This window comes from Oratosquilla oratoria, chromosome 37 (genome assembly GCF_046742065.1).
Source record: "Oratosquilla oratoria isolate Oo_2021 chromosome 37, ASM4674206v1, whole genome shotgun sequence".
Taxonomy (NCBI): domain Eukaryota; kingdom Metazoa; phylum Arthropoda; class Malacostraca; order Stomatopoda; family Squillidae; genus Oratosquilla; species Oratosquilla oratoria.
The window spans coordinates 5,701,369-5,712,599 of NC_134813.1; the positions used below are offsets into that span (position 1 = coordinate 5,701,369).

An 11,231-nucleotide genomic window follows, 5' to 3' on the forward strand; every position below is an offset into this window, starting at 1 on the left:
CTATCAGGGTGTACATCATCACCAGTCATCTACAATGCACAGGTAAGTGTTTGGATGACTGCTGCTGTTTCAAGAGTGCTTTTACCATCATTTCATGCCAGCTATCAAGGAACATTTCAGGAAGATCAGCCTACCAGAATACAGTAAATATGTTCTCCTGGACAACTACAGAGCTCATCCCCTTGCATCTGATCTTGTTTGTGGCAACATTTTTGACATTCATCTACCTGTAAATGTAACCTCTCTCATCCAACCAATGAATTGGGGAATGTGTAAAAATCCCAACTTAAGCACTTCCATACGGTGACGCCTACGTAGGCGGCATGAGGAGCAAATGGGTACTCGATGATGCCGATGTCGGCATCTTGATTATATTTATTGTAGTCGTGCCTACGTAATTTCCATTCTCTCTAAACTGGCTTTATCAATTTTCTATGGTTATCAAAATACACAGGTGAAAGAGAATGAACGATTGAGCACTGACTTTATTTTTTATAATGCGATTATTATGACGCAACATCGCACTTCGGGCAGCTAATGCTGCCAGACGTGCGATATGCCCCGGAGTGAAGAGGTTAAGCTATAAAAAGACCTTCTCCAATATGTTGGTCAACTCAGATAACAATGTCAGCAGGGATCAATGATAGGTACCTTCATGTGGCAGTTCTGCAAGATGGAGAGCAGAGCTGCCCAGTTTTAAAACCAGTAACTTTCTCAACTCCGTCAGGATGTACAGCCCTGAGGGAGCAAGCCTAAGATATTTCACAACTTCAACTGTATTTCTTTCACTTTTCCACACATGGACAGCGGACATCCCTCCTCTCCCTACCACTTTCAACCAGTGATATAAAAACAGTCCCACATTTCTACAATACAGGCAACAGTCAAAAGTTCCTTCTCAGTGAGATGTGGGAAGTTGTAAGGACTGTTGCAAGCCACTGTGGGGCTGCAAGTATTCCGTTAAATTAAATTCAAGGTACCGATTGGTTGTTTGATTGACAGTGTCAGTAATTTTCAGCTAAAGTACCATAATAATGAAGTTATGGAGGAATTTGTATGTTGATTTGATGTGAAGCAAGTAACAAATTTATGCAAGATGAATTTGTGGGGCTCAATGACAAAAAGGAAGATCCTGGACACACAACAGCGAGGAAGATTGTGGACACTAAGTCTACAACTCCAAGAAAGACTGAAAAGGAGGGTATCTGTCAGGATTTTTGCTGGAAGGCAAACACTGCTGGGGAAAACAGTTTATTTTGAGTTGAAAATTGGGTGCCAATAGGATAATATGGCTCACTTTATAGTTGTGAGAAAGGATGAAGGGAGTGAGATGGCAAGGAAGGTGATGTTCAAGTCATGTTCCAAGGCAGTCTGCTTGTGAGAAATGGAGGAGGAGACAGCAACAGAGGCAGCGAGCTAAACTCGCAGCATGATGCTCTGAGGTGATCTGAATCTTTGGCAATTCTGTCCAGCTTATATACCCAAGTCAGGTCAGGGCAAGGTGTCGATGCCTGGGAAGCCAAACGCAATACATTATCAGGCCACTGATCTAACCAAGATGGTATGTATGGATCTGGTACTGCACATGTGTTACTCAAAGAACTGTTGTCTGTCCCAACACAGTCACCCAAGGTGCAGGTGTTCTTGGTCATTATGGGATTGCAGAAGCTGACAGCATCCATTCATAGGCCGCTGATCTAACCAGGATGGAATGTGGAGCTGGTACTGCACATGCGTTTCCTCAAAGAACCTCTTGTGTGACTCATGCAGCTGGGTGGTATGAGCGATTCCCTTGAAGCACCATGGGTTGAGGGGCTGTGAGAAGATGCAAGGACAACTGACCCACATCCCCACCCCCCCCCAGAAGTCGAGACTGGAGGTGAAGTCATGTGGAGCCTCAACAAGAAATCATCAAGGTAGTTGTCCTCATCCCAGGCATGATGAGGCTGAAACTTGAAGGTGAGGGTGGAGCTGACCAGTAGGCTACAGGAGTGATAGCAGGTGGTGGTCCATTTCTTGCAAGGTAGCAAGCCTTGGGGCACTCAGTTACTTCCATGGGACCGGAATTGTCCTGTAAGTCTTGGATGATGTCTAGGCAAGATGAATACAGTACTTTAGTATAGTACAATGAAACACACTTGGATAAAGCTTGGAGTGTAAGATATTATCTTACTTAGGAGCATATTGCAAAGTATACAACTGAATAATATACATTTCTCATCATCCCATATAATATTCACCCAATTGTTTTGAACTCATGACCAACACAAACTTCATGTAACTGCAACCACATTTGGTGAATGCTTATCTGATACAAGTTACTGAAATTGGCAAGTTGATGAAGTCTACAACCTGGGACAAGTTAAAGAAATACCTGGAAAATAACATTTTGATTTTCTATGCCCAAAATGGATTCAGAACTTGTAGATCTTGTTTAACAAATCTGGTGAAACTTGTATAGTGATATATCCCTGTAACATGACCAGCATAAATCTGGCATAGTTTACCTGGATTCACAAAGGACTTGACAAGGTACCACTTGGTGGATTTTACCTGGATTCACAAAGGACTTGACAAGGTACCCCATGGTGGACGTCTGAAAAAAATTAGGACTGTAAGGCATAGGAGGACAGGTATATTTCTGGATAAGAACTGGTTAAATGACAAAATGTGGTAACCAATGATGAAGTCGGCCATTTCCATTTTCAAGTGGGGTCCCTCAGGCTTGCTTAAACTCCTACTCATTCTGATTGATGTTGATGATATACTGGACTGATATGCAATGCAATAGTACAAGTTTTAAGTTTATACCTAGATCAGTGGATGAGAATGGGTGTTACTCTATGGTGAAGTGATAGTCAGTTCAGGTTGTCAAGCCTTGCTATAAAGTCATGCCGTGTTGCACTGCTTTTGACACAAGCAATGTAGGATGGGGCACAGTAACACTTCATTCCCATGGCAGAGATTAGAAGGGAAATTTATTTATTTTTCTGATTCCGGTGTGTGCTTTGACTCAGCCAACCCCCTTTGGTGGCCTACTGGTACCATGTAACCCACCAGTGCTATCTGCCGCATGGTCAGACTGTCAGCAACTAAACAATTTCCCCCACTGGTCACCCACCAGTGAGGAGGGAGTGTTGGACACTAAGAAAGAAAGAAAGAAAGAAAGAAAGAAAGAAAGAAAGAAAGAAAGAAAGAAAGAAAGAAAGAAAGAAAGAAAAAAAGAAAGAAAGAAAGAAAGAAAGAAAGAAAGAAAGAAAAAAAGGCCCAGATGACTCTGAGTCAATGACCATCCAACCCTCTTATGCGTGTTTGCCATGTGTGGCATCCCTGCAGGGCCTGCAGATAGGAGTCCTGGACACCAAATGAGGTCCCAGTGCTGTGGATGCACTGAGGCGCTCCCCTGAAACCAGCAATAAACCTCTTTGGTCCTCTACTCAGGCTGGTATTGATGTCAAATATGGTTACCATGTACACATGTCTATGTTTTACCCTCCCACAACCCCACACACCACTGAGCCCAATGAAGGGAGACTGGGCTTTGGGCATACATATTAACCCAATAATATCAGAGGTCAAGGGAGAATATATGCACCCACTACCTTGACATTAGGGGAAGACAGCTGCGAACCATGTAGCATCAGCCCAGGCAGTAGTTGCTTGACTCAAAGCATGCTTAATCATGGTGACTGGCACCAGCACACGAGTAAAGCAATAGTCTCCCTGGTGTATGCTCCCAATTGGTTATGATAATGATGATTTATACATATCAAACTTGAAAGTATATTTCCTTCTACAGACGTCAGATTCAAACTTCAGATCTTGACTGACATGACAGATGATGGGATGATACAGTATATGGATGCCTTGTGTTATAGCCAGGAAGGCAGGTTTGGATGTTTGTCCAATGTCAAATGATGAAATTCAACTAAAAAAAAAAAAAAAAATGCAAAATGGATAGCATTTCTACATAGTAATAAATGGTAATCTTAAGTCCTCCACAAAGGAGGGGGTTGCAACTAAAAATTGAAGATCTGGATTTCAAAGACATTCTTACTTCAAATGAAAATATAGTACTGACTTGATGTCCAATTCATTTTCTTGGACTTTTCAACTGCCAGTGGTTGTCAGTTACTTAGGAGCCATAGGTCTGAAGCAAGAGAAACCTTGAGAAATGGATTGAGTGATCAAATGTTAAATACAATTGCCTGATGATGACAACTCCACATTGACTACGAATGATCCATAGGTCCACCAAACTTAAACTCAAAGTTATATTAGTGTAAGATTGTTCCTATGTCACCAGTATATAGCCATAGAAAGTGAGCAGTTGCCAAAAACCAAATATCAGTACACCTCCAGATGGAGCCAATGGCATTTATGGGTTTTGAAGGCAGGCAGTATGGAAATGATTCTCTCCAACATCTGATTCAGAAATATCACTTGCAGGTACCCACAATTGGTCCCTTTGTCTGAACTGTCAAGCATCGTTCACTGCCAATGTCATATCTAACTAGTCAATTAATCTATTGTCCAAGATATCTCTTGCAAGAGATCAATGGCATCTGGACAACCACCAATGGCCACATGACATGTTCATACATCACTCAGGGAAGAGATACTTTCTTGTTATCTAGGGCTTTCTAGTGTCACTGTACAATGAGGTGTTCTGTGTCTTCTCTGTGGTGGTTGGATCTGAGGCAGTTTGATTCTGTGGCCGGGCCTATTTTGTGTTGATAGTGTCGTAGAGATGGATGGTGTTTGGTAATCAATCAATCCATTGCACTTGGTCACTCTTGCAGAAGACCTGTAGCCCTCAGGTAACCAGCAACAGCCTTTAGATGGCACCGTAAGTCACTTTTATATTGTGTTATTGTCTTGGGATTGTTAGTGTGGGACATTTTAGTATGAGGTGCTGTGTCTTCTATGTGGCGGTTGCATCTGGGGCAATTTTAATATGTAGCCGGGCCTATTCTGTGTTGTGGTTTTCATGCTGGATTGTGTCCTGAGTGCAGATATGCCATTGTAGTTCTTACAGGTGAAAGAGGGTTTTTTCCGGCAGGACTTGTGTCTGGGAGTTGTTATTTGAGTACTGAGTTGGTGGTCTGTCCAATAAGAAAAGACAAAATACAATATAAAGGTGGATTCATAACACTATTACACAAAAGTATACCCTTTTCAAGCAAAACAAAGAAAATCAAAACAAGCACTCACACCACAATTTTTTTTATAAATCTAATCACAAATAAAGAAGATAACTTACATCACAAATATTTACATACTATCCATTACATCAACCCTCTGAGGCTACCTCCCTCAACTCCAACCGCTCAACTCACAAACAAATCACATACTGACAGGTGATCTGAACACATATCATCCAATCTGGCTCAACATACAAACACTATACAAACGAGGACACAAAACACTAGAACAAATCCCCAACCTAAACATAATGACTCCAGCAACAGCCCCACTAAACAATGTCTTCAACAAAATCAACTTGAAATATCTCCCAACAAGGGAAACCAGACCTCAAACCACTTCCCAACAAAGATTATCATAGATCTGGAAGAATAAATACAATCTACATACAAAATAACTTTCATAAACTACCAAAAAGCAAAAAAGAGAAAAATTTAGAGAACTTTGATATAGACCAGTTCCTAGCATTAAAGCAGTGGATGATATTGTGACTATCTACTGCAGAAGGCATGCAAAAGACATATTCCTATATGATATAAGAAAAAATACCACAATTACACACAAAAGATTGCCAACCTAACAAAAAAGAAACAAAAAATCAAACACAACCTAACAAAACATGAAAATGAAAACTACAGCAGTTAAACAAAATCACAGACTGAAAGAAAATTAGGAAAAACAAGCAAATATAATATCGGAAAACACACAGGAGAATTGTATAGTGGTAAAAAACCATTTAAAACTCAAAATTAAACCCACCCCACCCACCCACGAAGCAGTTGCAACAACATAAGAGAATTATACCATCACCAAAACAGAAGTGCAACATCATTAATAAACATTTCTCCAGAATGTATCAATTGACTTCTGAAAATAGGAAAATAAGGGTGGAGGATGGTAGCGTTATGGGTGGAAGTGGGTGCATGTGTTTGACTTGGCTACCTCCCTTATAAGGGGGAAAGCTCTTGCTATATAGTTTTTAGTACTTCCTAAAGTCAATAATACCTAAGTAAATTACACCAAAACTCTTTCACCTTTTATCTATTGCAATTTGAAATTACTTATCCTATCCCCAAAATGTGTTCTGCTTCAGCCATTCTCCTATAACCTTCTCTGCAGTGACATGAATTGTGTTCATTCTTCATGCATTGTCATTGCGTTTGATGAATGTTTATCGTGTCGAGTGCCACAGACTATATAATATCAAACTTAGGAATCATGAAAATGAACAACTACTTACAAAAATACATGATTGGGATGAAAAGAAGAAAATAGGTGGATATATTAATAATGTATAGAACTTAGAGAAAAAGGCAAGATAAGATAGCTTATGATAATCCCCCAATTACAGTCATGTCATTCACGTAAAGAACATACACTGGGAATATATAGAACTCGGAGAAAAAGGCAAGATAAGATAGCTTATGATAATCCCCCAATTACAGTCATGTCATTCACGTAAAGAACATACACTGGGAATATATAGAACTCGGAGAGAAAGGCAAGATAAGATGGCTTAGGATAATCCCCCAATTACAATTATGTCATTCATGTAAAGAACATACACTGGGAATATATAGAACTTGGAGAGAAAGGCAAGAAAAGATGGCTTATGATCATCCCCCAACTACAATTATGTTATTCACGTAAAGAACATACACTGGGAATATATAGAACTCAGAGAAAAAGGCAAGATAAGATAGCATTTGATAATTCCCCAATTCCAGTTATGTCATTCACGTAAAGAACATACACTGGGAATATATAGAAATCAGAGAGAAAGACAAGATAAGATGGCTTATGATAATCCCCCAACTACAATTATGTCATTCACGTAAAGAACATACACTGGGAATATGTAGAACTCGGAGAGAAAGGCAAGATAAGATGGCTTATGATAATCCCCCAATTACAATTATGTCATTCATGTAAAGATTATATACTGGAAGCTAAATAACAGAGCTAGATTCTCTTATAATAATACTAAATGGCCTTTTTTTCAAGCATATGCAAAAAAAATGATAAGAGATATTGTTAATGGAAATTTCTATCAAATTGATCAGATAAATAAGCATAGCAAATTAAAACCAAGATAAATGGTGAGTGAATAACAAAAAAACTACCTAACGAGAATAAATATAAAAAAGGAGGGGGAAAATGCAAAAAAACACTTGTCCTTTGCTGGAATAGACTGGTACTTTCTTAGCAATATTTGCAGTGAAGCTTTTTTATTAAACAGTATGCAATCTAAATTAATGTGGCTAACAAATCAAACAGATAATAATTTACTTTATCTGGTAGGCCAAGATTAAAAATATCTGTACGTCATCGTAGTATCATTGTGGTATCCACGAGGTATAATGTGAACATGTTGCAGGATTGTGTAGGAGCACATTCCAAAAATATTGAAAGCTTTTTTGAATGCCCAAAGACAGCATTGCGTCATGATGCACCAATATGAAAACTTCTGACATATTCCAGTTCAAATTGATAACCCATAATTATGGTGTTTATCCATACAGCTTGGCTGTCACAGAGATATTTAGGGAGTCAAAAACTACTCTCAAAATACAATGAAAAACTCTCAATATTGCTGAAGGAATTGTAACTGAAGGTGGAGGAAGTATACGAGGAATAATGGAAGAATTTTAGTCTTAACGTTTCCACCCTTAGGGTCTTGACCACAAAGCTTAATGATCAAGACCCTAAGGGTCGAAACATTAAAGCAGTAAAATTCTTCCCTTATTCCTTGTATACTTCCTCCACCTTCAGTTACATTTGTCATAGTTTAAATGAAGGAATTGTCTTTCACTACAGGACATTTGGGTTGATACACAAGTCATGATATCATCAGAACTAATACCAAGAGGTGGCACTGTAAGCTGTGTTATGGAATTCAAGTTAGCACACGATGAATATTTTCATAAAAAGTCCTCCAAATAGTATTTTCAAGATAAGATATCTACTTTAAACATGGTTTTCATAAAGATAATATTACAAAAAAAAAAATGCAAAGTTGTACCTGGGCTTGGCAGTTACTCTATAATTCTAGTCACTACATTAACACTCCAACCTAGAAAGATAACCACTCCAGAAATGTTTGTGAAGAATTCCATCAGAACTGTAAGCCACACCCCTGGAATATATATAGGCCAGCAGGGCTAATAGTAAATAAGTGTTCCTCAAGTTTTACTACTAGGAAATCCATAGCCAATACCTGACAATGGTCCTCATGCCCTCATGTCAATCTCTCTGGGAAGTAATAATTACTTTGTTGTATTACTGTAAGACTGCTTCTATGTTACTACAGTAGTAGGACAGGAGCAATTGCCAAATGAGAGGTCTCCTTACAGGAAAAGGTGGAGGAAATATCATTAAAATTTATAAAGACATTCTACTCTATCCAGAATGTTGATCCCTCAGGAATACACTTGATGGAGATTAGGATTTTGATAGGTTTAGAAGACTGGTAGATGGGAGATGATTCTGTCTGATGTCCATCTTGCAGAACCACCACTTGCAGGTAATTGTTGTTAGTCCCTTGGCCTACATAACAATGTATAGTAGGTTCTGCAGTCGATGAAGAGATTCCTGTACTTGGAAAATCAATATGATATAAAATGTCAATAAATTTAACTTCTCAACTAAGACTTTACGTTAAATGCATTCCTTCCTGAGGTGCTGGCTGCACAGAGTATACAGAACTTCAAACTTCATTAAGTAAAACCTAGTTTTTTCACATATATCAAACAAAAGAACCCTATAATTCTTAACCATCGCTGATATGGACTGATTGATGTTATGAAATTTTTGGCTTGAAGGCCAAGTGCCGGACATTGCTGATATGGGAATTAAAGAATAATAACCACATACAACATTATTGCATTAATTAGACAAAACAACTCAGAAAAATGTATATCCCCAGCAAGGGTGAGGGCCGAGGCAGCAATGCTATGCCTATGAAGGTCATGTCAACCTCCTCGGCCACTGTTCGACACCAAGACTAGGGTTTGAAAGCACAGCCCATGGGTATGGTCCAATAAGGCTTGGTTGGAGATGGGTAACACACTACCAGCTAAGATTCGGCAGTACAGCTAGGCATGGGCGACAACTGAGGGGCATACCTCTCAGATAAAATTGATGGAACAAGCCATGTGGTTAAATTAAGTATGATGTTTGGTAAGGTTTGGATTTGTAACATATTAGACCTTAGTTAATGAGGGAGAGGAGTGACCAAATGCATGTTTCTCTTCATTGCAAAACATAAGTAAACCTTCTCATTAAAATATATAGTATATACTCACACTGTCAACCCAAATGGTATCAACACTACAGGTGTCACAATAATACTTTTGTATTGATAGCAGGGGCACATAAATATGAGCATTCCAATGCACTGAGTCTAACTTTATAAACTGGATAGGTTGTGGTTGAAATTGCAATAATGCTGAAAACCTCGAGTTCATTTGTTCAATCACAACGCGTCTATGTTCCAATTAACACTGAAAACTTCCAATTCAGCCTTCTCGGCTACCGCAGATTTGTTTTGCACAAACTCTAAACGCGTGCTTAAACACTATATATTTAATCACCATCACTGTTTTAACTGTTTATATGCATATTATATTCAGGCTACCCACCTACCGTGTCGTCCACTCGCTCCGGCCTGCACTTGCGAATCTTTGGGCATAACCAAATATGTTCTACTTGGGGTAAGACGTTTTCACAATAGTTTCCATGATACAATCGATACCATGGGTTGCACAAGCAGACTGAATATGTTTATATATTAACTATGACATTAAAAACTACCCCTCTAAGTCCACCGCTCTCTCACTCAGCCTATCCGCACAACTGTAAACATCATGACTGTAGTGTGAACGGATGCCGTCAGATGGCACTAGACTATGCATCATATGGGATACGCGGGCAATTCAAATACCGGCCGATAGTGTTATTTCCAGCAATTATCTCTCCATTCTCCTCTGTATGTTCCTTTAAACATGTCTTTGCGGGTATTTTAGCATCCTAATACACCCCTTTTGATGTATAATTTCTATATGTCTATAAATATTTTGAATTTGAAAAATATTGAATTTGTATGCTCCTTAGCCTAGTCTCCATTATCTTCGTCAGTTTCATGGCTATACGAAAATAAATAGTGCTAGTGCACATGGAATATAATGATTTGTATATATACCTGTCAATTTGGTCTACACACTCTAAGAACTTGGAAGTAACAATTTTATAGAATTTACGTGGCAAGCAATTTACAATCTATCAAATCTCAAAAGTATACAATGTTATATGCCTGGGTTATAGTTGAACATTAAAATGCCAACATTAATATGCCAATATAAAAAAAAAGTTTAATAATAGTAGAAAAGAGATATGTATATTATTAGAAAAAGGGGTTGTTGCACCAGGTTTTTTTTTTATCCTTCCATTGAAGGAGGGAACAGAAAATGGAATTCAAATATATATATATGTATATCTATATATATATATATATATATATATGTACGTATATGTATATATACATATATATATATACATATATATACATATATACATATATGTATATATATATATATATGTACATATATATATATACATATATATATATATATATATATATATATATATATATATATATATATATATATATATATATATATACTGGCCCTTAAAAGAGCTAGCCTTTTCAGCTTCAAGTGACTAATTTCTTTTAGGATAAAAAATGTTGGATCAAAAATGTGTTAATAAGTAAAGTCATAAAATGATTAATCCTGAGTTAGTACTCCTTTTTATCTATCTATATATATATATATATATATATATATATATATATATATATATATATATATATATGTATATATATATATATATACATATATATACATATATATATATATATATATATGTATATATATATATATGCGAATAAATCACAAAAAGACGTGATTCACCTTTGAAAATGTCTTAAATAGACAAAAAAAAAACGTGGGGTCATCTTTCATTTTATT

General features: G+C 37.6%; 1 protein-coding gene across 1 annotated transcript in view; it reads right to left on the reverse strand.

The window, feature by feature from the left end:
* Positions 1 to 10,072, reverse strand: part of LOC143019510 (uncharacterized) — a 30,649-nt gene extending 20,577 nt beyond the window's left edge. The window contains exon 1 of the mRNA XM_076175189.1: positions 9,850 to 10,072. The gene's annotated coding sequence lies outside the window, so the exon portion shown is untranslated. The remainder of the gene's footprint in view (positions 1 to 9,849) is intronic.
* Between the last annotated feature and the right edge of the window lie 1,159 nt (positions 10,073 to 11,231).